This window comes from Hyperolius riggenbachi, chromosome 6 (genome assembly GCF_040937935.1).
Source record: "Hyperolius riggenbachi isolate aHypRig1 chromosome 6, aHypRig1.pri, whole genome shotgun sequence".
Taxonomy (NCBI): domain Eukaryota; kingdom Metazoa; phylum Chordata; class Amphibia; order Anura; family Hyperoliidae; genus Hyperolius; species Hyperolius riggenbachi.
In genome coordinates this window covers 286974634-286991357 of record NC_090651.1, presented here as the reverse complement: position 1 = coordinate 286991357, position 16724 = coordinate 286974634, and positions in this window count along the sequence as shown.

The following is a 16724-nucleotide window of genomic DNA, read 5'->3' as shown; positions in this document are numbered from 1 at the left end:
GCAGACTTTAACCTCCCTGGCATTACGATTATTTCCAGATTTAAGTGTCTGAAAGCGGTGCAATTTTTTCACATGGTTTTAGACCTTAAAAATCATACTAGATAGATTTGCGGCAGCCCTGCACATTACACACCTCCCTTGGATCCAGCTTGGTGTTAAAGGGAACCTAAACTGAGGATATGGATTTTTCCTTTTAAAATAATACCAGTTGCCTGATTGTACTGCTGATTCTGTGTCTCTAATGCTATCAGCCACAACCCCTGAACAAGCATGGAGATCAGGTGCTCTGACTGAAGTCAGACTGAATAAGCTGCATGCTTGTTTCAGGTCTGTAATTCAGCCACTACTGCAGCCACAGAGATCAGCAGGACTGCCCAGCAACTGGTATTGTTTAAAAGAAAACATCCATATCCCTCTCAGTTTAGGTTCCCTTTAACGCTCTGAGCTGCAGGTTTCCAACCCGAGCCTGACTTGGAATTACCACTAAGGAGGTTAAAGGAGTTATCAGGCTGTTTTAAATAAAATAAGTGCTACTTACCCGAGGCTTCCCCCAGCCCCAAGCTCCCAGCATGTCCCTCGCCGCAGCTCCGCCATCAGCCGTTTGCCGCAGCTCCATCCTGGTCCCCGGCGATGACGTCAGGGCAACCTCCAGGTCGGCCTGTACTGCGCCTGCGTGAACAGCGCTGTCAATCACCGCCACGTGGTTTGTAGCGTATTGTGCAGGCGCAGTAGTTCTGCGCCTGCGCAGTCTGCTCCGGTCCACGTGGCATTGATTGACAGTGCCGTTCATATAGGCACAGTACAGGCCGACCTGGAGGTCACTCTGAGGTCATCGTCGGGGACCAGGAAGGAGCTGCAGAAAACGGCTGACTGCAGAGCTGCGGTGAGGGACATGCTGGGAGCTTGGGGCTGGAGGAAGCCCCGGGTAAGTAGCACTTATTTTACTTAAAAACAGCCTGATAACTCCTTAGGATAACCGAGGTGAGGAGGATTAAATATACTTGCCCCTTGCAGTCTTCCATCAGGTGCCTCGCTGTATCTTCGTCTTTCTCCAGGGTGCCGCTGTCCCCTCTTGGAGACCCCCTACTGCAGCTGTAGTCATGGGCTACTGCGCATGTTCAGGCATGCCTCTCTTGATCAAGCTCCTGTAGATGGGAGCATTCTGCACTTGCTTAGTTTGTCTTTGTGAACTGTGAAAGCGCAGAATGCTTCTGGCTATGGGAGCATAATCAAGAGAGGCGCATGGACCGCGCATGCACAGTAGCCCACAACCACTGCTGTGGTCAGGGATCTTTCAGAGAGAACAGCAGCACCATGGAGGGCAGCAGAACTACAGTGAGGGACAGGATAGACTGCTAGAGGATGGAAAAGGCCCAGCTAAGTCTAACGTCTTCCCACCTCTTCACCTAAAACCTCAGATATACTCAATTTAATGGGTAGCAGGATCTTGCAGCAAATATACTTTAATGTTAGCAGGATCTTGCAGCTAGATAGTATAGAGGGCAACAAACTTTTATGGTGTAAGACTTTGCTAGAAGACTGGGCAACATGGTATACAGTGGCACACCATGTGCAGACTCACCAAGAATTGCCTGTGTTGTTCTGACTGCTTCTGCCTCTCAGATCTGTGCTGTCTCTGGTAACTGCAGAGCTGCCTGTACCTGATATTCACTGTCTGCCATGTGAGGCAGATTCCTGCTTTCTGCTACTGTTGATGATAAAGACAATCTAGAGGGAGAGAGGCAGTCCAGGGACAGGCAGTCTGCAAACATCTCGGTGCTGTGTGTTATAAGCTGTGTAGCACACAAATGTCTTCTCCTCTCTCTGAAACAGCCTGTACACGCTTCCTGAAGTCCTTCCGTGCAGTGCAGCAACAGCTACGCCTCCCTGGCCGGAACTACAAGTTAATTGTCGGGATGGCCAGGGAGGGATACATGTGGCTGAGGAAAAGTAGTCCCCCTCTTTCTCTGGCTGCTACTTGGTGACCTGGGGGAAGGGGAGATTCGAGTGCAGCTGTGTGTTGGTGGGGAGAACTAGGGGAGGTTAGAGATGTTATATTTTATTAAAATATGCATATATAAAAAAGTCCTCTGCTGCCAGCAGGGCCCCCTAGTGGCGTTGGGGCCCCATAGCACCTGCTATGGTTGCTATGGTGATTCCTACGCCCTTGCTTCCTCTGGATCAACAGGGGTATGTGGGGGACGGGCTGGAGTTGTACTTTGTACTGGTTGAACTCGATGGACGTATGTCTTTTTTCAACCAAAATAACTATGTAACTATGTAACTATGAAGAAAACACATTTATTGTCACCTCACCATGGAAGGTATTACGGTATGTATTCTCTTACATCTGAACTTGGCTACTTCTCACATTGGCTGGCCAATTTGGTAACTAGCCACACTTATGGCTTTGGCCATAACATTTACACATAATATATTATTTTTCTAAGCTCAAAAGCACATTTTAAAGATGTGATTTGATGCAATTTTTTTTAACAATATGTCTAATGGCATAAGATATGATTCTGTTTTAGTGATTTACAAAAGGAAGGTGCAGGAGATCCTAACTTGTTTCTACTCTGCCACCATTGAATCAATCATCTGCTCCGCCATCTTGGTCTGGTATGCGGGAGCCACTGCCAGCGACAGGCACAAACTACATCAGGTCGGCTGAGAGAATCATTGGGAGACCTCTGCCTCCACTTGACCTTCTGTACAATACAAGACTGCGTGCCAGGGCACCGAGGATCGCAAGTGACCCCTCACACCCGGGCTACTGCTTTTTCACCCCACTTCCATTGGGCCGGAGACTCTGGGCTATCCCCATCGAGACCACCAGACACAAGAACTCTGTCTTCCCTATGGCCGTTAGCCTCCTAAACTCCCTTAATATTCTCCCACCCTCCATCAGTGCCCTACCACCTGCATAGCAACGAACTGGAAAATATCCGGCAACTTTGGTAGACTTCAGCAGCGTTTCCTTGAAAGGCGCATACTGGGGGGCGGAGCCAGGCATGAAACTGTGAGGACGTGTCTTCCCGGAGCTCCGGGCTGAGAGCTGTCTTTTTGCCTATAATGAAGAAGCATTCTGAAACTAATCCTCTCCCTGATACCACCACAGCACGGGGGAACAAACGAGGAACAAGACAGAACCAGACCTCAGTTGTAAATACTGTCACTAACTCCGTGGCGAAGCACTTCACAGGCCCAACCACACGCTCTAATCCTGACAAGATCAAGATGACAGACCAAGCTGGCCCAGCAGCAGCCCCTGGCAATTTATCATCCTCTCCCTCGGCTAAAAGTCTAGAGGACATCTGGGAATTTTTACGAAGCCTCCCAACAAAGGAAGACTTAGATAAACCGACTGACCTCATTTTGACCACCACGAGGTCTGAAGCTGCTGCTCTGCGTGAAGAGGTTACTGGCCTGACAGACAGGGTCTCAGGAGCAGAAGCAAATATCTCTCAGCTACAACAAGATGTACAGCTCCTTAAAGAAGCATCCATTAAACAAACTGCCCTGAATAACTTTTACCGATCCAGCCTAGAAGACCTACAAAATAGGAATCGCTGCAATAACGTCCGCATTCGCGGCCTGCCGGAAACCACACGCAATGAGGATCTTCCAGCTACTGTACAGGCTATATTTGATAAAGTCCTCGATCAGATCCATTCACCTCCGATCCGACTGGATCGGGTTCATCGTGCTCTACGCGCCATGCCTCAGGGTGACTCCCCGCCCAGAGATGTTATATGCAGAGTCCACCATTTTCCTATTAAGGAAGCTATTATGGCAGCCGCTAGGCGTCACGGTACTATTGACTTTGATGGAGCCCAGATCACACTCTACCAGGACTTGGCCCCCTTAATTTTAGCCCAAAGAAAAGCACTTCGGCCACTTCTTCAAGCTTTACAGGATGAGGGAGCGACTTACCGCTGGGGTTTCCCCTTCAATCTTCAAGCAAAGATTGGTTCCCGCTCAGCCATTTTACGCACTCCTGCTGATGTCCCTACCTTTTGCTCATCCTTAGAGATCAAACAAGTACCTCTACCTCTATGGGACCCTGACCGACTGCTGATTAACCCACCGCAGAAAAAGAAACCGGCAAGAGAAGTTCAGCGTGACTCATCCTCGTGAGTTGTCTTAAGTGTTTCTTCAGCCCTTTTTCTTTTCTCTGAAGAACTATTCTCACGAGTGACCTATCAACACTCTTATTTTTACTTCCGTTTTTTTTTTTTTTTTTTTGAAACTAGGCACTTAGTGGACCTAAGACTCACATTTTTTCCTCTTGTTTTGGTTTTTGTTTTCTTTTTGTTTTTTCTTTTGGTGTTCTGGACTTACTTACTTCGATAGCTGATATACCACCTGTTCCCTGCATTAATTTGTTTTACCCAGTTCGAAACGTATGACCTTTACACAGTGGCTGGTCTGTTTTCTACCTTTAATGGTTATATTGCATGTGCATCATGATATAGGTTCTTATCTCAATGGGCACTTTTATGTTTCGCAACCCCTGTGACATACACGGCTGTATTTCCACTGAGAGTTTAATCCTGTCCCTATAGACACATCATTATGGCGGTTTAATCAATACCCGCTCCAGTATATTTTCCTTTTATTCCCCCGCCATCCCTTCCCCCGTGCATATCTTAAGACTATACAAATGTCAATCAGTTTATCAGTTTTCCAGCTTCTCATGGGCTCATAGCCATTTATACAGATGTGTATGCCCGGGGCTCCGAGATACTGCTTGTGTGTGGAATGTCCCTTCGTAACCCACCCATTATGGCCTTACAGGCTATTTCAAATGTTTTAGATCTATGTTGCACAATTTTTAGTTTGTTAATATTATGCTATGGGATATGGATTTTTCCTTTCCCATTACTCTTTTTCTCTTCTTTCTCCTATGTTCTTCCTCTCCTGTCTCTTTCTTGTTTTTTAAAGATCTATGCCGGGCCGACCCTGACCTCACCCTTAGCACGCTATTCACATCCTCATGTTCCTTAAAACTCAAACCCTGAATACGAAGGGACTTAACCTCCCTGAAAAAAGTAGAGCCCTCTTACGCCAACTTCATAAACAACGTGTGCACATTGTGTTCCTGCAGGAAACGCACTTCAAAGGCAATACTGCCCCCAAACTTACTGATAAGTATTACACTCAGGCCTTCTTCAGTAACTCGCCTGACACAAAAACCAAAGGTGTAGCAATATTACTGTCCAAGGATTTCGATTTTCGTTTCTTGCAGGAACACAAGGACAACTCCGGCCGCTTCCTTTTTATAAAAGGTACTTATTTATCCCGAACTTTTACACTTGGCACTTATTATGCCCCTAATAGTGGGCAACCGGCTTTTTTGGTCAGGGCCCTCGATGCCCTTGATAGCTTCGCAGAGGGAAGCTTAATTCTGGGAGGCGATCTTAACATGATCCTGGACCCATCTGTGGACTGCTCTACGGGTAAGAGCTCCCTGACCAACAGAGCATTTGCTAAGTGTAGAAGGGAATTGGTTCAGCGCCAATTAGTCGATATCTGGAGGATCCAGCACCCATCCGGGCGCGATTATACTTTTTTCTCCAACTTACACAATTCCTATACGCGTATTGATCATATTTTTATCTCTCAAAATCTACTCTCTGAACAAATTTCCTCAGAGATTGGCAATATGACGCTATCTGACCATTCTCCGGTTACACTGGAATTGGGTATTCGCCCTAAAACTCACCTCCGTAGACAATGGCGTTTGAACATTTCCCTTCTGCAAGATAAGGACTTTAAACACTCCATTTCCAACGCCCTTCAGGAGTATTTTTTAACAAATACTACTGAAGAAGTCCCGCTTTCTTCAATCTGGGAAGCACACAAATGCACCATTAGAGGGAAAATGATACAAGAGGCGAGCTTCAGACACAAAAAAGACAGGAAGGCATTCTTCATAGTTTAAACACTATTAGAGTACTGGAGTCGCGTCACAAGAAAACCTTATCATGTGCTGATTTGCAAAATCTGCAATTGGAAAGGGAAAAACTGAAAACCTCTCTCTTCCACAGGGAGAAACACTTGGCTCTTAAGTGCAAACGCTCATATTATGAGTTTGGCAACAAGTGCAGTAGAATGCTAGCTAGGGCCCTCCGGGAAACCTATGCTCACACTAATGTGGCACATATCCAAGACCGTTCGGGAATTAAAAAATATAGATCTGAATAAATCGCCAAGGTTTTCAGGGATTATTACCATTCCCTTAACAACTTACCATCTAACAACTCTGATCCTCCTAACCAGGCAAGGTCTCATGCCATAAACACTTATTTACAAGCTGCTGGCCTGCCCAAATTGACTGAACAAATCGTTAGTGATCTAGAATCCCCTATAACTGACTTTGAACTTAGACAGGCAATAAAGCCTTCAGCTACTGGTAAGGCCCCCGGTCCTGATGGCCTCCCACTTGATTATTATAAAACCTTTGGAGACATTCTGATCCCCCGCTTACTGACGTTTCTTAATGCCTTAGTATCGGAAGATGCTCCTCCCTCTAGTCTACCCAGAGACATGCTATCTGCACAGATAGCGGTTATTCCTAAACCGGGTAAGGACGCCACCTTGTGCTCTAATTATCGTCCCATTTCCCTTTTAAACGCTGACTTGAAACTGTTTGCCAAAGTGTTGGCAAACAGGCTTTCCCCCCTTATGGATTCACTAGTTCATCCAGACCAAGCTGGTTTTATACCAGGACGTGAGGCGAGAGACAACACCATACGCACAATTGATCTTATCCAATGGGCGCTTAAGACACATACCCCTCTGCTTCTTTTATCCACCGATGCCGAAAAGGCATTTGATAGGGTTGACTGGAGCTTTTTAGAGGCTACACTTCAACATATAGGCCTTGGTCAACATATGTTGTGGTGGATTATGTCACTCTATTCCATCCCGTCTGCGCAGGTCCGTGTTAATGGTGTTGTCTCTGCCTCTTTCCCTATTGCCAATGGTACAAGGCAAGGCTGTCCCCTTTCCCCTTTAATATTTGCCTTATCATTAGAACCCTTCCTACGCACTATCCGCAAGAATGTGAATATCAGAGGCCCCCAACTACCCTCTTCAGAGCACAAGGTGGCGGCCTATGCGGATGATCTGCTATTTTACCTGATAGAACCCCACACTTCCCTCCCCTCTTTGGAACTGGAATTAAAATCATACCAATACATTTCTAATTTTAAAATAAATCCAGACAAATGCCAAGCTATGGGGGTATCCATGCCAACTAATTTAAGTTCCCAGATCAAAAATAACTTTCCTTATAAATGGCCACCACAAGCTATTACATACCTTGACATACGTATTCCCTCTTCACTAAATGATTTGTACAGACTCAATTTTGTCCCTTTGACCCAAACTCTAACTTCCGATCTACAGCGTTGGGACAAACCTTGCTTTTCCTGGTTAGGAAGGATCAACATTATAAAAATGAACATTTTACCAAGAATACTATACCTTTACCAAACCATACCAATAGTCTTGCCAGCGGAACACTTTAAGACTTTATGGAAGCGGTTTGCACGGTTCATCTGGAAACGCAAGCCCCCACGCATCCGTTACACTGCACTTGTTCTGCCCAAAGATTCTGGTGGTTTAGCTGTACCGGACATGGGAAAATATCACTCCGCAGCATCCTTGACTCGCCTAGTTGACTGGCACAGGAACTCCAATCAGAAAAGATGGGTACAACTGGAGCAAGATCTTGTTGGCACGGAGCTTTGTGTTTATCCTTGGTCCTCTTTTAAAATACAAAATGAATATCTCTCTGTGAACTCCACCTTAAATGCTCTCTTTAGGGTCCGCCATCTCCCAGATTTATCTCCTTGGCCTTCCCCTATGGTGCCCTTACTAAACAACCCATTATTCCCCCCAGGCTGTTCTTCTCAAAGCTATGCCTGCTGGAGAATGGGTGACATAATTAGATGCCGTGACCTCATACAAAATAAAGCTTGGATCCCACTCTCACAGATACGTGACTCACGTTCATGTCCATTTTTGGACGAATGGAGTCAAATGCAATTTGTCCACTTTCTCAGTTCTCTGGGAAATAGGGAGCAACTTTCTAGACCACTCTCTACTTTTGAGAATTTATGTTTATCTAAGGGCACCATTAAAAAAACGCTTTCCCAGTTATATCAACTTCTGCTCTCAGATACCACCTGGTCGCTAGAACTCAAATCTAAATGGGAATCAGAACTTAACTGTGTATTTTCTGATGAGCGTTGGCAGAAGATACTCACGCTAAATCAATCTGCCTCAATGTCCTCTCGGATCAAAGAGTCCAATTATAAAATCTTGTCCAGGTGGTACCTGACTCCGAGCAGATTAAATAAAATCTTCCCTAATACTAGCTCTCAATGTTGGCGATGTGACAATGCAGTAGGTTCATTAACCCATATATTCTGGGACTGCGAAGCTATAAAACCATTTTGGCAATCGGTCCAGAAATACATTAAAATTTTAACAGACGGAGATCCGATTGAAGATCCCTCATACTACTTGCTCCATAATACCCCAAAACCCTTTAAAAAATTCAAGCGCTCTCTTTCTCGCCATTTGATCCAAGCTGCAAGAGTCCTTATTGCTCGCCACTGGAAATCACAATCTGTGCCTTCAATAAGGGAATGGATCAATGAGATAAAGTTTGTCTATCAGATGGAGTCTTTGACCCACACCTTACACGATAGGGACGAGGCCTTCTCACGTACATGGATTCACTGGGATATGTTTCTAGAATCAGAAGAATACCTACAAATTCCCCAGGATACATAAATATTTTACATTTTCCCCTTCGTATTGGGGTGATTCCACATTTTTCCTCATAAACTTGAGTTTTTTACTAGATCATGTGAGGTCTATTTGGGTTCGGCCCGGCGCGGATCTTACTATAAATCTTTCCTTCTTTATTTCACTCTAATGGGTTCTCTGGATCTGGTCTTCAGAGGACCCATTCTATTTCTCTCCTTTCCTCTGGTTTTCTTTCCTTCCCCCTCTTTCTTTCTTTCCCCTTACCCCTCTTCATATACTCCGTTTAATAGAGGTAACACTACAGTTTTACTCTTTAAGCGTTAATAGTGGGGGAAGGGATAGGCTCCTGGGCTTAGGATTTTAACTGTTGTGCACAATAGTTTGGAATGTTATATCTGACCTGTGGCTAGGAATGCCCCTCCCCACTAAGTGCTATTGTTATCTGTATTTATTTTGTTCAAGACTGTGATGAACCACTTGTTGTTGTTTTGTTTAAAATGCTTTTTCTTCTTCAAAATAAAATAAAGAATCTTTAAAAAAGAAAGGCGCATACTGATGTGAATGCATATTTGATTTGATGTTGATTGTTTTTCTGTGTATGTAAATATTGTCTTGTTTATTCTGACGCTTTGTCCTGCCTTTCTGTCTATGTACCGCTCAGTATCGTGCCAAACCCAGTTCCGGGCATGACCCAGTCATGCTTGGCGAAATAAAACGATTCTGATTCTGAAGTTTTGAATCAGGAAGATACAATTTATTGGCTAACGCTAAGGCTAGGTTCATAGTGGGCATTGTGTTCCCTGTAATAGCAGGAATGCAACACAAAGGAGCAGGAAAGTTGCACCACATGTTATGCACGCGTTGCGTCGCATACAGTGAAGCATACAGTGAAGCATACAGTTAATGAAAAGTGTGCTTAATTGTCACTTTTAATGTGCGCATTTTGTGGTAATGCTCTACATGGCGTGTTGCATTATTGGCTTTACACTGCACCGCAATGCAACACACCACTGCGAATGTAGCCTTAGGCTAATTTCACACCAGGACGTTGCGTTAGAGGGGGCGTTAAGGTCGCATAACGTCCCCCTAACTCAACGCCTGGTGGTGCTGGATCTGGACGTCAGAGTGAGCCGCGTTGTGCAGCTCACTCTGGCGTCAGTGATGCCGTGATGCGCACTCTTGTGAGCATGCGGCATCACGTGGTACCGCCGGCCAATCGCCGCACAGAGCGGCTGCTCCAGGAAGTAAACACTGCACGTCATAACGTGCAGTGCATATTAATTAGCCATGTGCCTGGCCGCTCTCCGCTCCTCCCCAACATTAGTGAGCATGTGCAAGCAGTCTAACGCGGCTCAGCCGCGTCTAAAGTACTGCATGCAGTACGTTGCCTTGTGACGCAGTGTTACAATGTAACGCAACGTCCGCACTGTGAACAGCCCCATTGATTTTTCATTACTGTGCGGTGGGCTGCGTTACAGGCTGCTCTAACGTGCGCCTGTAACGTCCCACTGTGAAACCAGCCTAAAAGATGTAAAAATTAAGTTTTAATTTCCAGCTTACTGTTGATATCTCTTAAAGTTTGCCCACATTACCATCCTGATTCAAAGCGTCATGCTCTAAAGGGAGCGTGAAGCAAAAAAAACCAAAAGCCTTATGATGTAATGAATTGTATGTATAGTACAGATAATTAATATAACATTAGTAGCAAAGAAAAGTCTCATATTTTTATTTTCAGTTATATAGCTTTTTTTTTATAACATTGCATCATTCTGTCATATCTGCAATTACAAACAACACACTGTATTTTAAACTATGAAACAGAGCAGAGAGAATGACCCTTTGAACTCCCCTGTAGTAAAACCTTATCAGAAGGCGTGACTCGCGCTTTCATTGATGTATAAGTGCTTTAGAAAATAGGACTGTTTCAAACCCAAGTTGGGTCAGAGAGCTCAGGGAAGCTCTTTTGCATAGATAGGAACTGAAGTTTTTTTTAAAACTCTTCCTGTACTGGAAACAGCTCTTTCCTTTGCTACTTCTGTTCTATTTCTTGCTGTAGCTGTGCTACGCATACAATTCATTATATCATAAGGTTATTTTCACTTCAGATTCCCATTAACTGTGATGGATAACATGGTACCAGTGGCGTAGCAATAGGGGGTGCAGAGGTAGCGACTGCATCGGGGCCCTTGGGCTAGAGGGGGCTCACCCCTCAAACACAGTATTTGCTCTTTAATGGTCCTGTGCTGATAATATTTACTTCTATACTTAATTTAAATAGTAGTGATCATTATCACACAGTTCCCATCCCCTTCTTGCACCTCTGACACTGTGGTTGTCCTTGATTGGTTTTGGTGTGTTGTTGTATCAATTGCTATGTATAGGATGCTTGAGGGGCCCCAATGCTAAACTTGCATGGGGGCCCATGGCTTCTTAGCTACGCCACTGCATGGTACAGTATTCTAGCAATTTACATAGGGATTTGTAAACATATAAGCTTATTATATGTCATAGTTACATAGTTATTTGGGTTGAAAAAAGACATACGTCCATCGAGTTCAACCAGAGAACAAAGTACACCACCAGCCTGCTCCCACACATATCCCTGTTGATCCAGAGGAAGGCGAAAAACCCTTACAAGGCATGGTCCAATTAGCCCCAAAAGGGAAAAAAATCCTTCCCAAGTAGATGGCAATCAGATAAAATCCCTGGATCAACATCAATAGGCATTACCTAGTAATTGTAGCCATGGATGTCTTTCAACACAAGGAAAGCATCTAAGCCCCCTTTAAATGCAGGCATAGAGTTTGCCATAACTACTTCCTGTGGCAATGCATTCCACATCTTAATCACTCTTACTGTAAAAAACCCTTTCCTAAATAAATGGCTAAAACGTTTTTCCTCGATGCGCAGATCGTGTCCTCTAGTCCTTTGAGAAGGCCTAGGGACAAAAAGCTCATCCGCTAAGCTTTTATATTGCCCCCTGATTTATTTATACATGTTAATTAGATCCCCTCTAATGCGTCTTTTCTCTATGCTAAATAAACCCAGTTTATCTAACCTTTCTTGATAAGTGAGACCTTCCATCCCATGTATCAATTTTGTTGCTCCTCTCTGCACCTGCTCTAAAACTGCAATATCTTTCCTGTAATGTGGTGCCCAGAACTGAATTCCATATTCCAGATGTGGCCTTACTAGAGAGTTAAACAGGGGCAATATTATGCTAGCTTCTCGAGTTTTTATTTCCCTTTTAATGCATCTCAAAATTTTGTTAGCTTTAGCTGCAGCGGCTTGGGCCTGAGTGTGATTATTTAACTTGTTGTCGATGAGTACTCCTAAGTCCTTCTCCAAGTTTGATGTCCCCAACTGTATCCCATTTATTTTGTATGGTGCTAGACCATTGGCACGACCAAAATGCATGACTTTACATTTTTCAACATTGAATTTCATCTGCCATTTATGTGCCCTTATAGCCATTCTATCCAGATCCTGTTGCAATATGTCCCTATCTTCCTGAGAATTGATGATTCTGATTTGTATCATCTGTAAAAATAGCAACATTGCTCACTACTGAATCTACTAGGTCATTAATGTCATTAACTCATTATTCTGCTGCTACGGTAATCTAAAGGACAGACATTTTAGTTGATGATCTTCAAATGATCCAAAGTCAGTAAGCACCTAAGCAGATGGAGCAGTTCATGGAAGCACATAAGATAAATATTAATAATAAATGCTATTTTAAATTAACTGGGTGATCTGTTTGATCTACATGTATCAGCAGTAACATTTTGCTGCGCAAAAATGCCAGTCTCCGAGGGAATAAGACAAAATAAAAAATGTATGAATCAATGTCTGTTACCCTAATGTCTAATTTATTGTCTTCTTATGTAGCTTCTAATAATTTAATTTGATTTTGGCACCGCTTTTGAAGAATTAGTGTACGCATAAAAATAATGCAACCGCTTACAAACTAATAGCAAAAGAAGCAATTCCCAGTGTAAACTCATTTGGCATATTAAAATTTGATTTACGCTGTTCTTGCAGCTAAGCATATTGTAATAAAGAAAATTCAAGGACCACACACAATTTGTTCGGCACAATGATTCCGTGTTGAACGGTTCTGAATTGGATGGAATTTATCATGTTAATTCTAGCCACATGAAAGTGGATCTGAGTTCCACTATGGACTTTGAAGCAGAATTAGTTCTTTAGCAACTTTATTGTACTACTGAGAGGAGTAACATTTAGACAGCTTTATTAAGTAGGCTTGCAGATATACACTCCCTGAGGTTTGAAATAAGTTGCCGGGTCAATTAGTAGCTTTTAAAACACAATTTCATTTATTAAAATGACATTTGGAAACTTAAAAAACAAACAAACAAAATGGTTTGCAATTAGCATTTAAATGACCTTCTTTATTTTCTGAAGTCATGAAAAGTTGCTTTGTTGATCTATGACCTCTTTTGATTTGTAGAATGAGCCCTGTATTTGACACAATGTTCAGCCTCCACTTCAACGAGAAGGGCAATGATCTACACAGTGTTGCAAGAAATTCCTTTGAATGATTATTTAATTGTATCTTACGACAGGAAGTTCTCAAGTGAATTTATTTTTTCTAATGCCATTCTAACACCTGGTTTCTGGTGTTTAGTGTATTTGGTATGCCAGCATTGCTGGTAGATGTGATAAGGGCAGAGTTCAGTGAAGAAGCTAATGACTTCATGAATAATATGACTGAGTTGAAATAATATGTGGCTGCTGTTTTAGGGTCATTTACAATGAACATATAAAGTTTACATCTGGTACATTGTAGTAGATACAATAGACACACATTTATATCTATAGTAACACCTCCATCTTTCTCTTCATGCTGATGCCTTGCAAGTACACCATCAGCATTGTGTCCTTCCCTCCCCTCCCCTGCCCCTCCCTGCTATCTGCCTGCCTTGATCAAATTACATCTCTTTTCACAGTGTGTAAGAAAGAGGAGACACAGCAGAACTACTGCAGCCTGTCTTATGTCTGTTTGCTATAATTCCTATTTCAGGTGTCTTGTCTGCCTGCCTGCCGGGATTAGACTACATCTCTTTTCACAATGGTTGTGGGCTGGAAGCAGGACATGGATGGAATGGGTGGAGTCATGACATCAATCCCCCAGCATCCTTTGCCTCTATCTTTAGGAAAGAAAAAAAAATGCCCAGGCCTGATTTCAGATAGGGGGCAGAAATTTCAAGTCAATTCCTGGAATTCAGAACCAGGGGATGAGAAAATCGCACTTTAATATGCATGTTTTAATAAATCTCAGAAAGGTACTAGATTTAAAGCAAACTGTAATTTATAATTTAGGTACTCTTTAAAGGAGGATGTGAAAGGAAGAGGATGCAAAGTATTATGGTGGAGGATTGGCATCATTTCTACACAATTATAAGTTCTTCAGTGTTGTGTTGGACCCAGAAAAAGAGGGATGGAAGATAAATATCTGTAGATAATTTTCAGGCACTGAGAAATCAGAGCAAACCGAACAAAGACAAGATTAGATGAAGTGTGTGACCATCTGGGTCAGGAGGACAATTCTATGTAGTTTCTAAATTGGTGGCAGAATAGAACCAGCATTTATTACACCTGTCCTTAACTCACACCAGCACTACATGTTTTGCAGGTAACCTGGGGGAGATGTGGACAGGTTTGGCAATTGCTGCTTTACTACACATTAGAACACCTAAAAATTAAGGCTTTTAGGAAACCTTTCTTTTTCACACCCATCCTCACATCGGTTATGATTTGCAAAGAACAAATTGGTTTTATTTCAATCTCTCTGCCAAGATACATATTTTTCTCCTGGCCTCTGTGACAGCTTGAGGTTCTCTTCTCTTCAATCATTTTCTGCTCAAGTAAATAAGATGTCTTTTACAATTCTCTTTGATTTCCACTGCCATTGTCCAGTTAATTTGCAGACATTGACAGCGAGTTAACGGAAGCACGCACTCTCTGCTTTCTATGCCTTGATAAACTGTAATATTATGTTAGGTGGATCCTACCAGATATACTGTACTTCGTATTACATCCATCTATTTAATATGAAGCGGAGGCAACCGGTCATACTCTGGCTTCTCAGCTGAAGGCCAGTATCCTTACAGAACATTTATCTGACTGATATGTGGGGAAAAATAATGTCCTATAAATCCATAGAAGGGTAGCCTCTTAAAAAGCAATAAATGTGAATATTTAAAAGCCAGAATTAAACATGATTGAACATAAAATAATTGTTCTTTTTTTACTATACCATCCAGCTATTATTATAGTCTGACAATGAAGGGCAGAAAGCATTTTCTATCTTTTTTTTATAGATGCATAAATTGCAAAATCGAGCATAAAAAATGCTGACTCACTAAGTGACTGCACAGGTCACCTGATCTCTGTTGAACTCTTCCTAAAAATATAGGAAATTCAGCATATACTAATTTATGGTAAGTAGAAAACTGACTGCAGAGTGACATGTCCACAGCAGGGACAATGCACTTTGAATTAGCAGAGTGAGGGGGTGGATGGATGGCGCCTACAGCCGTTTTTATGTGAAATAAATAGAGAAAAGTAAAAATCCTACTTCTGCACAATATGTAACTGTATGCAAGGGGGTACATATAATTGAGGGAAATTGGGGGCGCAGCGTAAAGCAGAAAAAACGGGCTCACCCTGCTCCTGCAAAAGTCCTGGCGGCGTTAATTACTATTCCCCCTCCAGGTCACTGTAGACAGTGGGGAGGTACGTAATTCGTTTCCCGATATTGTTGTTGGCCAAATTACACTGTATCTATAGTAATTTGGTCTCCATCTTTTGATGTTGCCTAACGTTGGGGGGGGGGGGAGGGTTGGTGAGAATAAGAAACAATTTGGGCAGAGACGCCGGACTGGACACATTATAGCAAGCACTGGGCAGTGCTCCTCTGAGCCAATAGCACTCCAGACCACTGCCTGGAGAATCTATGGCAAGACATGTATACTATACAGGTACTTGACATATATCCAAGACATGTATACTATACAGGTACTTGACATATATCTGAAATGAATTTTGATCCTTATGCATACTTGAAGGCTGCATGCAAGTTGTAGAAGTGTTGTATAACTCATGATAAGCCTCCGAGGAAGTGTCAGTTTAGTACATGAAACAGGCATGATTCTAGACACAGAATATGAATGTTATGATTGCAAGCTATAGCATTTGGTATACGGACTATAACTTTTTAATGCATAGAAAGACATTGAGACTGTTGATTATTTACAGTGTTTGTATTTTGCACATGGGTGGGTGCAATGGTTTTAATGGAATAAAAGTACTGCTTTAATAACATGTTAATAGGATGGTTCTATGATAAGTGATATTGCCCAATTAAAAACCTGCGCATATGTCTCAGTAAGTAGAGAATGACTATATCGCTATTTAACTGGTTCCGGACCAACACAGTATGAATCTACATCCAGCAGGTGGTGCTGCCGCTCTGATTGGACGTAGATTCAACATCCTGCTGAATCGCGTGTCCCCACCAATAGCCCTGATTGCGCTATTTTCTCCCTGCCGCAATACACTTGCCCTGCCGTTGCTATGACGGCAGAGCTCTGTGAGCTGGTCAGGAGCCATTTTCATTGGCTCCTGGCCCTGTCTTCACTGCAAGCCAATCCCATTGGCTTACATTGATTGACAGGGTCAGGAGCCAATAAAAGCAGCTGCCGACCGGTGCACAGGGACGGCGTCATAGGGATGGCACAGAGAAGGACCTGCGGCAGGGACAGAATGGCATGACCGGCGGGAGTGGCGGATTATTGTGGTGATTGGTTGGAAGGTGGCGGTTTATAGTACCAGCAATCTCTGATCCTTTGGGGGTGGTTAATATATGTGCCCATGCCTAACTGCCACTTCCATATTTGCACATGCAAGCC